Genomic DNA, 18,317 nt, shown 5'->3' with positions numbered 1-18,317 from the left:
CTATAGTAATTTTCAGCTCTGGTGATATCTTCTCATTGAGTGCAGAGGAATCACATCGAAGAGCTGCGTGTTAATGCTTTGATAATTAACCTGACATTTGCCTGGGCTGCCAGGTATGTAAATACTCAGAGCACTTACCATGAGAATTCATGTCTTTATAAAGTAACATTTTCATTTTAATTTCTTGCTAGAAACCCAACTTTATTATGCATTAAAAGATCCAGTTATGTAAAGTGTAAGAATTCCTTCCCATGTGGATTGTTGGCTGCTTTAAATCTGGTCTTATTGTTGCCAAAGAACACTAGAAAATTTCTTCTAGTTGTGGTTCTGCTATATACTATTGGTGTGATTTTGGCTGTTTTCTTTTCAATGTACTGAGTCATTGAGCACCTTCTAGGTGGCAGATACTTTTTCCACCCAGAGATATGTTAGTAAATAGCTCTGAAAGAAGCATGAAGCCACTGAAGGGTTTTGTATAAAGGGCTGAGATGTGATGTACTTTGAGAAGACAAACTTTTTTTTTTTTTTTTGGTCGGTTGTGGGGCTTGAACTCTGGGCCTGGGCGCTGTCCCTCAGCTCTTCAGCTCAAGGCGAGCGCTCTACCACTTGAGCTACAGCGCCACTTCCGGTTTTCTGGTGGTTTATTGGAGATAGGAGTCTCACAGTCTCTCCTGCCCGGGCTGGCTTTGAACCGTGATCCTCAGATCTCAGCCTCCTGAGTAGCTATGATTACAGGCATGAGCCACCAGCGCCCGGCGCGAGAAGACATACTTTTTATAGAGAATAGAATGGGCATGAGGTATAAAGGGAGATATTAGATATAGGATAGTGATAGTGGAGGTGTTGGGAAGTGGCTGGATTCTGGAAGTATTTCAAGTGGGGCTGCTGCGGTTCATTGATGGGTGAGGTGCTGACAGCGAGAGGAGTACAGTCAGAGATGACACCAGGTTTTTGGCCAGAGCATTTGGAATAATGGAGGTGTCACTTATTGGGGATGGAGATGACTGAACGAGCAGGTTTGGGTGGGGAATTCAGAGTTGATTTGTACATCTTGGGTATGCGACTCAAGTTGACTTGCAAGTGGCAAAGTCAAATAGACAGGGTGGCAGGCAGGTCTGTCAGTCTCGATGAGCTGCTCATCTGTGAAATGGAGAAAGCACTGCCCTTCTCAGAATGTAGAAACCAAATGAGGGTGTGGAGAGTAAAGCAGCTAAAGCAGCGTCCTGTAGTTGTGGGTTTATTCCTGGGAACAAGACTGACTGCCATCTTATGTACTTTCTGGTCTTTTGAATGAACCATTTCACTCATAGGCTTGAATGTACTGTGGAAAGTTTAGAGGGCATTTGCCCACCAAAGGCACGTGTCTTTCCTGGTAGATGGTAAGCATTCTCTTTGATCCATCCTATATTTTCTGTACAGCTTCTATCAGAACTTTGTTATTTTAGTTCCCTCCTGGCTGTCAGAGCCTCAGTTTTGTGTAGAGTTACTGGGGCCAGTGTGTGTGGAAGTGGGGCATTAGACCTGCCTTTTTGTAAACATAGTTTTGAACAAAGAAATTTTTTTTTTTGTCAGTTGTAGGGCTTGAACTCTGGGCCTGAGCACTGTCCCTCAGCTCTTCAGCTCAAGGCTAGTGCTCTACCACTTGAGCTACAGCACCACTTCCGTTTTTCTGGTGGTTTATTGGAGATAAGAGTTTCACGGACTTTCCTGCCCAGGCTGGCTTTGAACCACGATCCTCAGATCTCAGCCTCCTGAGTAGCAAGGATTACAGGCATGAGCCATCGGCGTCCGGCTTTCAACAGAGAAATTTTAAGTGGGAGGATATTATAGTAGGAAAACTGACTCTCAAATTGTTTTATCATTTTAGGTTGACAGCTCATTATGACCTAACAGGCCAAATTTATTAGTGACACCACTCTGCATATTCTTCAATTAAACATATCTATTGATATAGTGCTAGGTTTTTTGGTCAGTTTAAATTTTTTCATGTGCAGATGAGCCATGTATGTATATTTGAACCTGTTGACTTAAATTTTTAAATTGAGTAAAGATGTTGAAAACATTGGACTTACATTTTGATTGGTAATATTTTGAATTTATTAAATGTCTTTCCTTAAAGATTGTAGTAGAGTTATATCCTAGAAATGCAGTATTTCCTCATACCTTCTCAATAGTTTGATCTATCTTATCTATCTTTCCCTGGGGCTTGAACTCTGGGCATGGGCGCTGTCCCTGAGCTCTTTAACTCCAAGTGAGTGCTCTACCACTTGAGCCACAGTGCCACTTCCAGTTTTCTGGTGGTTAATTGGAGATAAAGAGTCTCATGGACTTTCCTAGCTAGAATGGCTTTGAATCATGATCCTCAGATCTCTGCCCCATGAGTAGCAAGGAGTATAAGTATGAACCATGGGTGCCTGGCTTTTTTGAACTGTTAATTTTTTTTATAACCTCATTAAATTATAACTTACTGTACAACATATGTTACTTTTTTGTTTTTAGTTTATTCATAGGGTTGTGCAACTATATAAGCAATGTTAGAACATTTTTATCACCCCTAAAAGAACGTTCAAACCCATGTGTGGTTACTCCCCATTTCTTCCCAATTCTACCCTCTGTCCACCAGCTCTAAAATAAAAAATCTGTTTTCTTTGTTCTAAGAGTTTCATTTAAGTGATATATAGTACTTTGTGACTGGCTTCTATGTAGCTATCTCAAAGTACATTTTATTTCTTGCAAATACTAAATTTTTAGAAATGCCACAAATTTTGGATAGAGAGAATACTCTCTTTATGCTTGATATACACAATGAGAAACTGTAACTAGTAAACTTGAGATGGGTAGATTTGGGATAGATGGGAGATGGGGAAAATGATGGAAGGGGTGACACTGATCAAAATAAATTTTACACATAAATTGGCATGCTGACTTGAAACCCCTCTGTAAATCAGTTGGAAGATAATAAAAAAAATAATTAAAACCAATCAACCAACCAGACATGCCTCGTTCGTTGACACAGAAATTGTAACCTGTACTTGAACCTGCAAAAATCTACCAGTATGTGGAGAAAGGAGTGAACTTTGAAGCTTTTGTAAACAAAGTAAAGCCACCTCTTATGGAGCAATGCATGCAATCAGTCTGTAACTTCTCCTTGCCTGAGTTTGGTCGTGCTTCTCCCTGAGATTTTTCAGATATCTCTGCTTCTTTCTTTTGTTTTATCTTTGATCTGATCTGTGACCAGGCCTTGCCCTTATTTTTTCTTTGAATTGATTCCCATTTCTCAACTTGGCTACTTACTTGTTATTGCCACCATCTCAGTGGCTGAAGTAGTCACCTTCCTGATTACTCTGACTCTTGCTGTCCTAGGCCTTCTCCTCTGATTTGTGTTTTTCTAATGTGCCCTTAGATACATGTGTCGCTCTCTAGGAACCACAGTGTCTCCTGTACTTAGCCACACCAAACTCACATTCTCTAGTGCTTATGACCATTCTGATGGGTCTATCTCTTTTTTTTTTCAGGGGGAGGGGCAGTAGTGGGGCTTGAATTTAGGGCCTGGGCACTGTCCCTGAGTTTTTTTACTCAAGGCTAACATACTACCACTTTGAGCCACAGCACAACTTCCAGTTTTCTGTGGTTAATTGGAGATAAGTCTCACATATTTTCCTGCCTGGGCAGACTTTGAGTCACAGTCCTTAGATCTCAGCCTCCTGAGTAGCTAGGATTGCAGGTGTGAGCCACCTCTCAGTATGGGTTTCTCCAATTTTGCTGCTCTGAATTCTTCTGAATTCTTTGGCTTCTTCAGGACTATGTGTCTCTGAGCTCATATGCTGGGCTCCTGCTTTATGGTGCCATACATCACAAGAACTCAATAAAAATTTGGTAAACAAGTGAGACACTGTCATAGGACTCTGCTTTTGCCAACTGTTCTGATTCCTTTGAGTACTCTACCACTGAGCCACCTTCCCAGCCCCTTATTTTTTGTTTTAGTTCAGTATTATAAGTGCAGTCTCCCAAGGTGCTTATTCATAGTCTTATCTATCTTATTTCTTTCCTAGTACGTCCTGCTTTTTATCATTATCTTATCTCTTTTACTCTTTGTTGCTACACCAGTACCTGAACTCATATATATATTTTTCTTCTTTTGGGATAGTCTTGCTTTATAGCTTAGAATGGCCTCAGATTCATGATCCTCCTACCTTTCACTACCACCCCTGTCTTGAGCTCTAGTTTTAACTGTATCTTTCTTATCCTTCAAGATCCATCTCTTTCATTGAGGTTTTTCTGAGTGCAGTAACTCAATCTGATTTCTCCCTTCTCTGAAATTCAGTTGTATTATATGATATGCTTAAAGAACCTTGCATTTAATTATTGATGAGTAGAGTTCATCAGAGATGTCTAGCTTAAAGAAGACTCAGAGGTGTTGTTATCCTTTGCCAAAATCTATCATATAGCAGAAATGAATGTCTTCTCAATACCCATGGGGTGGAATACAATGAAGAGATTAAATTGCAGATACTTGACTGAATGTCAGAAAGACCATTTACTTGAAGGTGTGATAGGCTACCTTCCTCATTATTGAAGGTGGCCATGTAAAAGGCACGGTAATTCCTGGACAAGGTCATGATAAGGACATTCAGACAGTTCATGGAGGCCCAGGTAAGTTAGAGGTTCACAATGCCTAGGGTGTATTAGAATCACCTGGGAAGCGTTTTAAGTACACATATTCTCAGTTTCTACCGTGGAAGTTCATACTAAACAGTCTGTGAAGCCTGGCTTGGAAACTTTTGCATCAAATGATGCTTTCAATCCTTAGATTGTGTGCCTCATTTGCTTTCAATCCTTAGATTGTGTGCCTCGTTTATTTACCACACTTTTATTGAGTGCTCTCTTGTATGGCAATGTAAAGTTTTGGTTTTGCCTTTATAGGGCATAGAATTTAGAAGAGAATACAGATAGAGCAGTGAAAGCCCATGCTTTTTCTTTAGGTATTGGAAGATAGATTCTTTGAGGACATGGAACATTTCTCATTTTGATATTGTTGCTTCAGATGTTGGCTACCATTATTGAGGATCCATTGTGCCTGCCCTTCATGCTCCATTATTAGTAATCTTTGTAACAGGCCTGCAAGTTAGACATTCACATTCAGAGCCAGGCTATTGAGCTTCTCTCGGAATTTCTTCTTGCATTAGCATACATTGCAGTAGTACACCATTTCTTGGGAGTAGATGTTTTGGAATCATGTTTTGGCTATGTGAGTAAAGTGAATTTTATTGTTGTTAATGCCAAAAGTCTGCCTACTTATAATAAGGTAGTTATGACCATCACCCTGGTAGCTAAACTGGTGCTTTAAACACCATGTTGTATGATGACACAACCTCTCCACCCATTTCTCCCATGAAAGGCTAGTCTTGCTGATATCATTTTAAAACTTGGTATACAGTTAACAATTTAACTGTGTTGTGCCTTATCTTCAGTGAAGGTCTGGTTTTTCCAAACCTGTCATATGTCAGATTTATTGATCTTCCCCCATATCCCCTCAGCTACCTTTTATAGGACTTTGGTATGTCAGGATGCTCTCTTTAATGCCCAATATAGCATCCTGTATTAGATTCTTAACTCATTCCATCTCATTTGTCCTTATGAAATTCTTTGAATATAGGTACTGAAAACATTTAGCAGATGAGGATTCTGATGGCTAGCAAGGTTAAATAATTTGCCTAGCTTACATATGCTCATGTGTTTGCTGTTTTCCCAAGGGACTCAGGCATGGTTTTTCTCAGGTTTCCTATGGACTCACTAAGAATGATTAGATTTTTGGCTGTAGCAAGTGTGCAACTGAATGAACTTTCAGGAGGTAAAGATAAGCAAGTATTACAACCTTCTAGACAAATAGTATATTTAATTTCTTGCAGTGGAGCTAAGGTCATCATTGCTATTGAATGCCTTCTCTGGTTAACTGAATTTATTAGAATTTGGGGAGCAGTCATACACTGTGTTCACACCTGATAGGGAAGTAAAAGACTTGTGAAGTTTTTAGTTAGACAATCTAGATGAAATGCAAACATTTATAGTTGTGGTAAAGCAAGTATGAATCTTAATATTTTGTAATAAGAAGATATATATATATGCATGCATGTATATATACACACACACACACACACACACACACACAATTTTCAATACACACACACACACACACACACACACACACACACACAATTTTCACTTTGTTCCCAAACCAGGCAAGACTGAATGCATACACAGTCTGAAAAATGGGGTGTGAAAAAAACTGGGGTTAAGAATGGCACAAAGTTTGTTGTTTTTATTTGCATGAGTGAGTGGAAGGAGTAGTGCTGGGATGTTGTGGATGGAGAAGGTACAGAAATGTGAAGCAGAGGTACCCAGATGTTTGCCATATTTTCAACATGTTATAATGAAAGACCATTAGGAAAATTTAGTTTTTTGATGTAGTCAAACTTGTTCCCTTCCCCATCTTCTATCCTTTGGATGTATGAATACAAGTATGTTTTAGACAAGCTGTGATAATCACTGTAGTATGGTCTATGCTTTTGTTTTGACACTTAATAAATAAATAGTATATCCTTAAAGTTTGAGATGAGTCTGTCGACATATAAGAAACAAATGAGCAAAAAAATTGAAAGTAGGCAACCTATCATTTGTAACCAGTAACGACTTCGTTTCTTAAAAAAGAAAGAGCCAGATGCAGCCAAAGGACACATATGGTACACATGCACTCATAGTAAAGCTCAGTACTCAGTTTAGTCACTCCTGCTGACAGATAGCTTTAATGAAATAATTGTTTCTAGAATTTTGTTTTGAAGTTGCCACATTCTAAGTTTTCCTTAGTAAATTGATATGCTTTGTGCTTAGAGGAGAAATATTTTCACTTTTTTGTGTTCTAGTTCTTCCTATTAGAACTAAAGCTAATGCATTGTAAAGTGTTTGAAGAAAGCAAGTTGGGGCAGCAGGAGTGGGGCAGGTGGTCCTTCAGGAAGAGCTACTCCAAGGGCTTGTGACCTAGAGCTTGCTTGGCACCATTATGAGTAGTCTGTTATCATTAGTATAGCTGTTGATGTAGGTTTCTTTCCACTTCCTCCTGTCTGTCAGAGTCTTGAGACACCTTCTGCATGAGTATCAATGCCATTACCTGGCTACAGAATAGTGCAAGTGATCTCTTAGAACGTTTTATCTTTGAGTGTTAGCTGAAGCACATTTTGTGCAGTTTGGTCATAAGAAGTAATTTGGTTGTTAGAGATATCAAATGTCCTTTAAGAATCTTGCCATTTCAAAGAACAGTATTATTAATGGTTGATTAGTTTTTCCATCTTTGCCAAATGGCTGTATGGATCTGAATGCTTTTATGCCGAATTTTTTTTTAACGTGTATAGGCACTGGCATTTTTGGTCTGCTTTTAATGTTAGGCAGTAGTGTCATATTTCAGTTACTTGATGAGTCAGTAGTTTTAACGTGATTATTTTATCCTGAGGGATGGAGAAAAATCAGTGAAAAGTTCACTGCTGCTTTGTGAATTAAGTTATGCTTTGGCACACAGTGCTGATCATTTTGGCATACACAGAACATTAGATCACCTCACTTGCACTTTGGGAAGGTTCCAAAAGTGCTACCAACTGTAGGATTCTCCATAAACTTGAACTAGTATAGAGAGTGATGTTTATCATATCCTATACCAGTATTGCCAAGTTACTGTCATCAGACTTTTTATTGATAGAAAATTAGTTAGGCAAATATCATTTTCTTCTTGCATGCAGAGGTGATGAAATTTTGAGAATGGACATATAAGGAAAGGTTTGAAGTGTTGATTGTGGATATGAGTCCTGGTTGAGACAGAGAAAATGCATGGCTTATATAGGGCCCTGTTTTTTTTTTTTTAATTTTTTATTTGTTTCTTTCAATCCAGCCCTTGATATATAAGCATAATGAAAATATTTTCTACACATATTTGTTAGGGTTTTAAGTTACAGACAGCAAGATCTACTCAAGTTAGTGTCAGCAAAAAGTGATTTATTAGGACAACTAGTTTAGCAAATCATCTGGAGGGTTGAAGCAAATGTAGGTTGTGTTTGTGGGGATCATTGCTATTAGAGTGTTGCAGAAGTGGCCCATTTAGATTCTGATGCAGACTAGAGAGTGCTCCAATTTAGAAGTCGGACCCAGAAGTACCTGCTTCTTGGTTCCAGCACAGTGATAACTCATTCTGTTATCCTGTTTCTTTTCCGTGAGATTCCATTTTAAGAGTTTCATGTCTGATTGGAGGCACCTAACTTAAATGCATGGTTATTCTGTATGGCAAGAGGTAGTCCTCCTATTCCAGTTTACCTGCTTCCATATTTTAATTCTGTTCTGGGAAAGTAAGCTTTACATGATAGGGAATTGAGGTGAAAATGGAACAAAGGTGTTTCTGGGCCCCATGAATAACAGAGGTTCATTATAGCACCGATTTGATATAGTTGGAATAATGGCTGGCTCTACCACTTGGGTCATGCCTCCATTGAGTCAGACCAGTTTTTTTGGTGGTTAATTAGAGATGGAATCTCTTGGACTTCTAAGACTTGCTTCAAACTGTGATCCACTGTGTCTCAGCGTTCTCAACAGCTAGGATTATAGGTGTGAGCTACCAGCATCCAAGAAAATGTACTTTTATAGTGGGAAGAATGCTCAAATTGGCAGTATTTTCATGCTTCTGTTACTTTAGAGTTCTGTTAATTTACTAAGAGTGGGTTGGTAACAAGAACAGTTTTAGTTTCTTTTGTTCTTGGCTGATACCACTGCAAGTTAAGACCCTTTTTTTGTGAGTTTGTTCTTTCGATTAGAGACTTGAGATTTTTCAGTGGACCAGTGTCAGTTCATTACTTTTATCAGAATTTGTGGTAGTGAGTTAGAGGAGTTACAAAGCGTAGTATTATAGCATAATATATGGCTATTTTTCTAATTTTTTTCTTTTTTCTAAAGGGTAATCAGTTCTAGTAGGGATTACTGGGAGAAAGCTGCTATGCATCCTGCACAGAGACTTGAGTGTTGTATAATTGTCTTACTGTAGTTACTGTTGGTTGGATAATGTTGATGCTCTTTTATATGTCACATGAATACTTGGATGTTTGTTCTCAAGTTTTAAGGAAAATGAATTGCAGAAGTAAGAATTTGTTCAAAATATCACTTAGAAAATTCACTGAGCATGTCTAATTGAAGATGTCAGTTTTACTTGGTAAAATAAGATTAAAAAATGAAGTTACAAACAGCTCTTTTGCTTTGTCTTCTGGGTTCATAATTCTTTTGCTAAGATACTTGCTTTTATATGCATATATACTTGTGAAGAGTTACTAGGAAGCCTCAGTCAGGTTTACTTCTCCATCACTTTCACGGCTTTGTTCAGAGTGAATCTTACCCAACCCACCCTACTTAAGAATGAATTATTCTCTTTTCCATTCATCCACGGATTCTCTTATGCTTGTCTTTTTCAAAGGCATATAATCATTAATATTGTATATATCTCCATATGTAATTTAGTAATTTGATAAATTATTTGGCAGCAAGAAACTGATTAAGATGAACAAAGGTTATATCTATAATGTAAATGATAAAAATGCATGCAGTAGTTCTCATATATAGATGTAGGCATGATAGCTTTAAGTCAGGTTTTAGAGGTTCTGAGAGGATGGACTAGGGGTGAGGAGGAAGAGGAATGAGATCTTTTATCTTGGCAGAGTTAGAAGATGTTTCAGTAGCCATGCAGAGGTGCTAGTACATTCCAATAATCTCTCCTTTTTGGAGAAATTGAATAAGACAAGGTATCTGTTCCTAATGATTAAATTTGGAATATTCTAAAATTACCATTTAGCTAAGTGGATGGTTGTTAGAATATAAGCTAGTTTATAAGTGTTGTATTTTATCATTTAAAGATATATTTGACTTTGGGAATTCAAGAGAAATGAAGAGAAAATGCCTTAGAAAAATGCTAAGGAAACTCAAAAATATCCTAGAAATCAAACATACTATTCATATGAGCTTAAGTTCAAGGATTAAATGACTTGCCCAGTATCTTACAGCTACTTAATAGCAGAATTGGGACCATTTTTTGTCAAAACTTCTTTTTTGTTTTGTTTTTGTTGGTCATGGGCCTGAACTCTGCCTGGGTGCTGTCCCTCAGTTTTTTAGCTCAAGGCTAGTGCTCTACCACTGGAGCCACAGTGCCACTTCTGACCTTTTCTGCTTATATGATGCTAGAATCGAACCTAGGGCCTCATGCATGCAAGGCGAGCACTTTACCACTGAGCCACCTTCCCAGCATCATAACTTCTTTTTTGTGTTGTTATTGAACTCAGAGCCTAGGTGCTGTCCCTGAGCCATTTTGCTCAAGACCAGCACTCTACCATTTTGAGCCATAGCTCTACTTCTGGTTTTTTGGTAGTTAATTGGAGAAAAAGTCTCACAGACTTACCTGGTTGGGCTGGCTTTGAGCTGTGATCTTCAGTCTCAGCCTCCTGATTAGCTAGGAATACAAAGGTGAGCCACTGGCACCCAACAAAGTATCCTTAATAGCATGTAAACCTCTCTTTGGAAATAACATGGAACAACTATATTTTTTCATTTTTTTCTGCTGGTCCTGAGGCTTGACCTCAAGGCCTGGGTGCTGTCCCTGAGCCTCTTTGTGCTCAGTGCTAGTGCTCTACCACTTGGGCCACTGTGCCATTTCCAACTTTTTCTGAACAGTTTATTAGAGATATTGGAAATAACAGTCACACTGACTTTTCTGCCTGGGCTGGCTTCAAACCAGGATCCTCAAATCTCAACCTTCTTAGTAGCTAGGAGCAAGTTAAAAAAAGTCATACATATAAATTATTTATGTCTGTCCTTAATTTTTTTTTTTTAATCTGTGCCAGTCCTGGATCTTGAACCCAAGGCCTGGTGTTGGTCCCTAAGCTTTTTTGCTCAAGGCTAGCGATCTACCACTTGAGTCACAGCTCCTCTTCCAGTTTTTTGGTGGTTTATTGGAGATAAGAGTCTCATGGACTTTCCTATGCAGCTAGCTTTGAACCATGATTCTCAGATCTCAGCCTCATGAATAGCTAGGATTATATGTGTGAGCCACTGACATCTGGCTTCCATTTAAAAATTTAAATTAATTGCTTTGGTTTTGGGGCTTAAACTCAGAGCCTCAAGCTCTTGCTTAGCCTTTTCTGTTTAAGGCTGGTACTCTGTTACTTGAGCCACACCTTCATCTCCAACTTTTTGCTGTTTAATTGGATTTGTTTGCCTTGGCTGGCACAGAATTGAAATCCTTATCTTAACTTCCCTGGGGTAGCTAGGATTAAAGTCATGAGCCATCAGCACCAAGCTTTTGTTCTTATTTTATGTATTTTAGCCCCTATATTTTCATTACTCATGCAACAATGTGCTTATTTGAGGAATTGCCATTTGGACAGGAAATGAATAGAATGAAAGATCATTGTTAAGCTGTTGTCTTAGAATAAATGTTAAAAAGTTCAAGTTTTAAAGGAAAGTACCACAGAGAAAAATATTTACTTGTACTAGTTTGAAGTTGACATATTAGAGGAAAGTAATTATAATGCAGTGAAAACACATTATTTAGGATATATAGTAAACCCATTTTGATAAGAAAAAATTGTTGTTTTGGCTATTTTCATGTTCTGTATAAGGGAAGGAAGACATTATTTTTGCTGTATGAACTGGTACTGATTTTTTTTCTTTTTCTGTATTTTATGGTACTGATTTTTGTTGTTGGTCATGGGGCTTGAACTCAGCCTGGTGCTGACCCTGAGCTTTTTCATTGAAGGCTAGCACTCTATTACTTTGAGGCACAGCACCACTTCCAGTTTTCTGGTGGTTGATTGGAGATAAGAGTCTCATGGACTTTTCCTGCTCTGGTTGGCTTTGAACTGTGATACTCAGATCTCAGCCTTCTGAGTAGCTAGGTGTGAGTTGTTGATGCTTGGCCCGAGTTTTGAAATTGGTACATATATTGGTTTAATATGTAACTTGTGAATACATGCTTTATTTATTTGGCTAAGGGTAGAAATTAGACCATACTTACATGAAAAAAGACAGCCAACCCCATTGTATGGTCCTGCAACTGAGGATATTCTAAAGGTTTTTACTTCTTGATCTTTTATGTAATCTTTTTTTGTTGCTAAATGAAATCTTTATCATGTGATTGAGTTGTAACTTGATTTTAATATGTTACAAAAAATAGTTTTCACTGTTGATTAGAAAGCAGGTATAACAGTAGGTGCTCTGGCCTGGCAGTCAGGAGTTTTCACAATGATAATGAGGTATTAGAATCACTCTTCCATCTCTAAAAGCCTGTGCTCTGTATTTTTTTTTGGGTCCGGTCGTGGGGTCTGAACTCTGGGCCTGCGCGCTGCCTCTCAGCAATTCAGCTCAAGGATAGCGCTCTACCACTTGAGCCACAGCTCCACTTCCGGCTTTTTTCTTTTTGCTTATGTGGTGCTGAGGAATCAAACCCAGGGCCTCATGCATGCAAGGCTAAGCGCTCTACTACTGAGCCACCTTCCCAGCCCATGTGCTCTGTATTTTTCCATGACATGCTTAGCTGTGCCATACAAATCTTTTCTAAAATTCAAATGTACTAATAGTATGCATATTTTCCATTTCAGTAACTGTCTCAGGAGCTGGTTCCCCTGGTTGCAGCCTGGATCAGGGGGGTTTCCTGTGGGTCCACTAGAGGAATACCCATGGCAGTACTTGCTAAGCAGTCACTGGTAGCCCAGGGAAGTTTTTTTTCCCCCCCAAGACTTGAACAATCTTCACATTGGGCCTGGAATCTTTTTTTTTTTTTGGCCGGTCGTGGGGCTTGAACTCTGGGCCTGGGCTCTGTCTCTGCGCTCTTCAGCGCAAGGCAAGTACTCTACCATTTGAGCCACAGTGCCACTTTCAGTTTTTTTCCTAGTGGTTTATTGGAGATAAGATTCTCATGGAGTTTCCTGGTTGGGCTGGCTTTGAACTGCAATCCTCAGATCTCAGCCTCCTGATAGGATTATAGGCGTGAGCCACGGTGCCCAGCTTTGGAATCTTTATATAAGTAGATTTCTGTTAACTCTGGGCAATCCTTATATTAACGTTAGAAGCAGCTGTCTGAATTTTTGTCTCATAGTTTCAGGCTTTCAATAATTTATGGACTTCATATTTAGTTGGATAGTAGCATATGTGCAATTCTTTTTCTGTTCTTGTGTGTTCTCCTGTTCTTGTGGTCTTGTTCTCACTGAAGGCGAACTAATTTGCCAGTTGTAGGTGGATATGCAGAAACACCCTATAGGATCACTAGATTTCATATTACTTTTCTCATCTTTGTGATCATATACTGACATAAAGAACTTAGAGGAGAAAGGCCTTACTTTGGCACATGGCTTCAGAAAGTTAAGTCAAGTTTGCTTGGGCTCATGTGCTTGGGTGGAACACCATGGTAGCAAGCGTGTGTTTAGGGGGACAGTTAAGGAATTTCACCTGGAGGGAGACAGGAGAGAGAGAGAGAGGCAGGAAGGGGCCATGGAGCAGACATGTCCGAAGGCTTCTCCCTGTGTAACCTACTATGTGATCTACTTCATCCAGCTAGATCATAAGTCTCATAAGTTTTCATAGGCTCCTATCCTATGCTGATAGTTAAATGTTTGTTTAGAAGTTCAGATACAGTGTCTTTGGCTAATTATGTGTTTGCAAATATTGGGTGCCCTGTGAGTAAAGAAAGTAGAACAGCTATGGTCAAGGCAACAGTCCCCTGCCCTACTTCCATTCTGCTACTCTAGCTTAGGACCCCAGAGAGCCCATCAGTTATTTTATTTTATTTTTTTTAGAAATCATGACTCTTGCTGGGCACCAGTGGCTCCTGTCTGTAATCCTACTTTACTTAGGAGGCTGAGACCTGGAGGATTGAAGTTCATAGCCAGGTTGGGCAGAGAAGTCTTCGAGACTCCATCTCCAATTAACCACCAGAATGATGGGCTAGAGGTGTGACTTCAGTGTTAGAGAGCTAGCACAGCAATGAAGCATGAGGACCCTAAATTCAGGGCCCCAAAAGGGGCATGCACACATACATGTACAACACACACACACACAAAAGAAAGAAAGAGATCACAGCTCCAGAGTTACTATTTGGAATTTAGATCTTACTATTTTGCATATTTTCTAGATTTAAATTGAAATTTTGAATTTGTTTGTAGTCTATTAAAATATTATTTAAAAAGAATAAGTAAAAGGTTTCTAGTAGAGAATGAACTTTTAGGCTGAAGAGGGTTCCTCTATCTAAGCCTAGGCAGTGTAAGGGCTGATGGAAGCATAGTTTTAGCTGAAGCTGTATGGCTCTTCCTGTGTTTTCCATTTTGGATTTGTATCACAGAAACACATTTCTTGCAGAAACTATTTGGCTTTAACAAATGTATGGAAATTTCATCTTGGATTAAATTGATGTGTTTATCTTCATTGTGCATATATTTTAAACTAATTGTATTTTCTCTTTCAATCTATAGGTGAAATTTTGTATTGGAATCTCCTGTAGTACTGACTGTAATCAAATTTTGAAGATTTTTATAAAAGGTAGAATCATAAGGACTATACTTTCAGGTAAGAGTTCTAATTTTACCTTATCTTAATAATTCGCAGCTACTTTGGCCAGTCTGGAGTTGTTTAGATTTCTGGAATATAAGTATGCATGAATTTTAAAAATGAATCTAATTTGAATTCTCTAGACAGATTTTTGTTTAACTAAGTTATCAGTAGGTTGGCTACTTAAAAACAATTAAAGAAATGATACATAATGGCAGCTAAAACATATACAGACACACTGACATATACATGCAGACATACACACTAAAGATGACTGTTTAACTTTTATGTGTGCGTGAGAAGAATTCTAATACCATTTTCATCACATGGTACTTGATCAGTTTGTCATCTGTCCATCCATGCAGTCATCTTCTATTTACTTACAGCTTAAAAACATGGATGGTTTTAAGAATATTTTTCTGTCTCTGTCTCTGTGTCCTGGCTAAATAATAATTCTGGGCATAAAAGAATTATAAAAATATATCTGTAATGAAATAATTTTTTAATTTATAGGACAAGCATTTAGAAGTTTCCCCCAATGTGGAAACAAAAACAGAACAAGTCTAATTGCCCCATGCCTCGATCCAGAAAGGCACATTGCATAGGAAAAACTTGTACTTTTAGGAATATTATTACGTTTATGTATACAAGTAAAAAATGTATTTTAGAGAAGTAATACCAAATTGGCTTTTAAAATAATTACCTAATTTGTATGATTTACTGTGAGATACTGAATTACTTCCCTATTAGTTTAGTACCTTTTTTTTTTCTGCCAGTCCTGGGCTTGAACTCAGGGCCTGTGCACTGTCCCTAAGCTTTTTCGATCTAGCACTTGAGCCACAGCTCTACTTCGTTGTTTTTTGTTTTTTGTTTTTTTTTTTGGTGGTTAATTAGAGGTAAGTGTCTCATGGACTTTTGTGCCTTGACTGGCTTTGAACCACGATCTGCAGATCTCAGCCTCCTGAGTTAGGATTACAAGTGTGAGCCACTAATGCCTGGCTTAGTATCTCTTTTAAGAGTACTATTTTTATGACTGGAAAGGTGGCTTAGTGGTAGAGTTAATGCCTACCATGCATGAAGCCCTGAGTTTGATTTCTCAGTACCCATAAGCAGAAAAAGCTGGAAGAGGAACTGTGGCTCTAGCAAAAAGAAGCTCAGAGACAGTGCCCAGGCCCTGAGTTCAAGCCCCAGCACTGGCAAAAAAAAAAAAAAAAAAAAAAAAAAGGGCTACTTTTCAAGGTTAAATATATATAAAAGTCAGTGCTAAGAGTAAATAGTAGTAATTGAGTGAATTAAATTTACTCATTAGCATCCAGCTTAGTTCTTTAACTTTACCATCAGTGTATGGAAATTGGTCAATACACCAACAAAAAAGCAGGCCAATTGAGAGAAACTGGGTGAGGTTTATAATATACTACAGATGATGTGTGGACCTAATTTTCAGTCCATCCTAGCCTTGATCAGACCTTTGTAGCACCTTCTTACCTGTATCACTCTGTTTTTCCCTGCCGGAATATTTCCTGCTTCTCTAAAACTTAGAGCAGTAGTTTTAAATTTTTAGTCTTTAGAAACTTTTTTTATTGTTTAAAATTTTTGAGTATTCAAGATAACTTTTATATCTAGAATATCCTTCACAATTTACTGTCTTAGAAGTTAAAGTGCAAAAATATTTTTAGCGGGCTGGGAAGGTGGCTCAGTGGTAGAGCGCTTGCCTTGCATGCATGAGGCCCTGGGTTCGATTCCTCAGCACCACATAAGCAAAAAGCAAAAAGCCGGAAGTGGAGCTGTGGCTCAAGTGGTAGAGCGCTAGTCTTGAGCTGAAGAGCTGAGGGACAGCACCCAAGCCCAGAGTTCAGGCCCCACGACTGGACCCCCCCCCCAATTTTTTTTTAGCATAAGAATATACAAATGTATATTCATTATCTGTCATATGATGACATTGGCTAAGTCTTACGACTTTTGGAAAACACTGTATATGCTTATGATACTGAAATCGAAAATAAAATTGTGTTTGAATGTTTGGATGTTCTGTGTGGGATTTGATAAATTCAGGTAGTTGTATGGTCACAATGAAGATACAGGACATTTTTTTTATCTCTTCATGATGTTCCCTTATCCTTGCTTGCTCTGACTTATTTCCAGTAGAAAACATAGAAAATTTGAATGTTTTTCCTGTTCCTGAAAGTTACATAAATGGAATCTTATAGAATATAGTCTTTTAAATTTGGCTTCTTTGATTCAACATAATGCATTTGAGATTTAATTGTATCATGTATTACTATTTTATTTTATTGCTAATTCCTATTTCAATGTAGGAATATACTACAGTTTGAACCAGTTGAAGGGCATTTGAGTTTCTTCCAGTTTTTGGTAGTTATGTGTTTTAGCATTGACCTTGTAGGCCGGTCAAAGAGTTTCAAGGTCCCTAGGGGTTCTGAGACTTCACTCTGAGAAGTTCTGTGCGGCCTTCATACTATGTTCTAGCCATCTTAAATGGCTTACCTAGGGATGCTACATCCTTTCTCTAGAATGCCATCTAGCTCAAGGGTTTCCTCTGTACAAATCCTCCTGACCTTGCATTCTACCACCACTCCAGGCACTTTTAAGCCCTGAGGATGTTATTGGCCATTGCTGTGCCTTTTGTCACTGTTCAGCAGTTATTTGAGGTCATGATAGCTTTTTACTTCCTTGAGAGCATTATCTTTTTTCTTGATCCTGACTGAGCATATATTTGGCACATGGAAAATTTAATACTTTTGAGAGAATAACAGTTGCTTTACACTTTTACAAAAGGCATTTATTATTTATAAGGGGGTTTCTCATACATTGTATTCATACATCATTTCACCTCTTTGAGGTATATAGGTATATAGGAAACTGTCCTATAATGTCTTTTATTTTTATTATCAGTTAAAGGTATTAAGTATTAAAGCTGTGGTTTTTCACCCAGCTCACATTAGATTAACCTGTGAAATTTTAACATATGGTCTGATGTGCCATACTGATTAAGCCCTAGTTTCTGGATGTCAAGTTTGAGGATTAGTATTTTGATAATGCAGCTACAGGGAATCATATTTGTAGAGTGATTTTCTATCAAGTCTTGGTGTTAGTATTACTCAAGGCTACAATCTAGGTCTTTTAACTCCCACTTTAATTAATGATTTTTCCTTTACACTATGACTTTTGATGTGAACAGAAACTACACAGATTTAGACATCCTTGCAGTAGATGCCAGACTTCTTTGGAGATATCATAGCTGTAAGACAAAATAACTGATTTTAGACTCAAAAGACCATATTTCTGGTTCAGCTCTGCATTCATTAACTATGAATTATTAAATACTTGAGTCTGTTCTCACATTTAAAGTAATGATACTTTCTGAAATACTAGAAGTTTATTGTGGAGATCAGATTAGGTAATATGTTAAAGGATTTTGTAAGCTGTTAAATGCTTTCTAGAAGTTATTTTTACTTGTATTTGCCCTAGTACATTATTGGCAAACTTTCCTTGGTGTTCATAGGTTACACAAGTACAACATAAATACAGTCTCACTGAAAAATAACATAGAATTATGCAGAATTAAAATCTAGAGGCTACTAAACCAGAAGTAGTGCTGTGGCTTAGGCGGTAGAGCGCTTGCCTTGAGCTGAAGAGCTCAGGGATAGCGCCCAAGCCCATAGTTCAAGCTCCATGACTGACCAAAA

The 18,317-nt window shown here is 38.2% G+C and overlaps 1 protein-coding gene across 7 annotated transcripts in view; it reads left to right on the top strand.

Annotated features, from left to right (window-relative positions):
- The window catches only part of Sipa1l1 (signal induced proliferation associated 1 like 1), a 332,505-nt gene that overhangs the window by 11,480 nt on the left and 302,708 nt on the right, over nt 1-18,317 (top strand). For all 7 annotated transcript variants that reach the window (XM_070030941.1, XM_070030933.1, XM_070030924.1 and 4 more), the window contains exon 2: nt 14,538-14,631. The gene's annotated coding sequence lies outside the window, so the exon portion shown is untranslated. The remainder of the gene's footprint in view (nt 1-14,537; nt 14,632-18,317) is intronic.

Source organism: Dipodomys merriami, unplaced genomic scaffold, assembly GCF_024711535.1.
Source record: "Dipodomys merriami isolate MVZ:Mamm:240054 unplaced genomic scaffold, mDipMer1.0.p SCAF_1, whole genome shotgun sequence".
Classification (NCBI taxonomy): Eukaryota; Metazoa; Chordata; class Mammalia; order Rodentia; family Heteromyidae; genus Dipodomys; species Dipodomys merriami.
The sequence above is the reverse complement of the archived record's forward strand: the minus strand, read 5'-3'. Positions and strand labels throughout refer to the sequence as shown.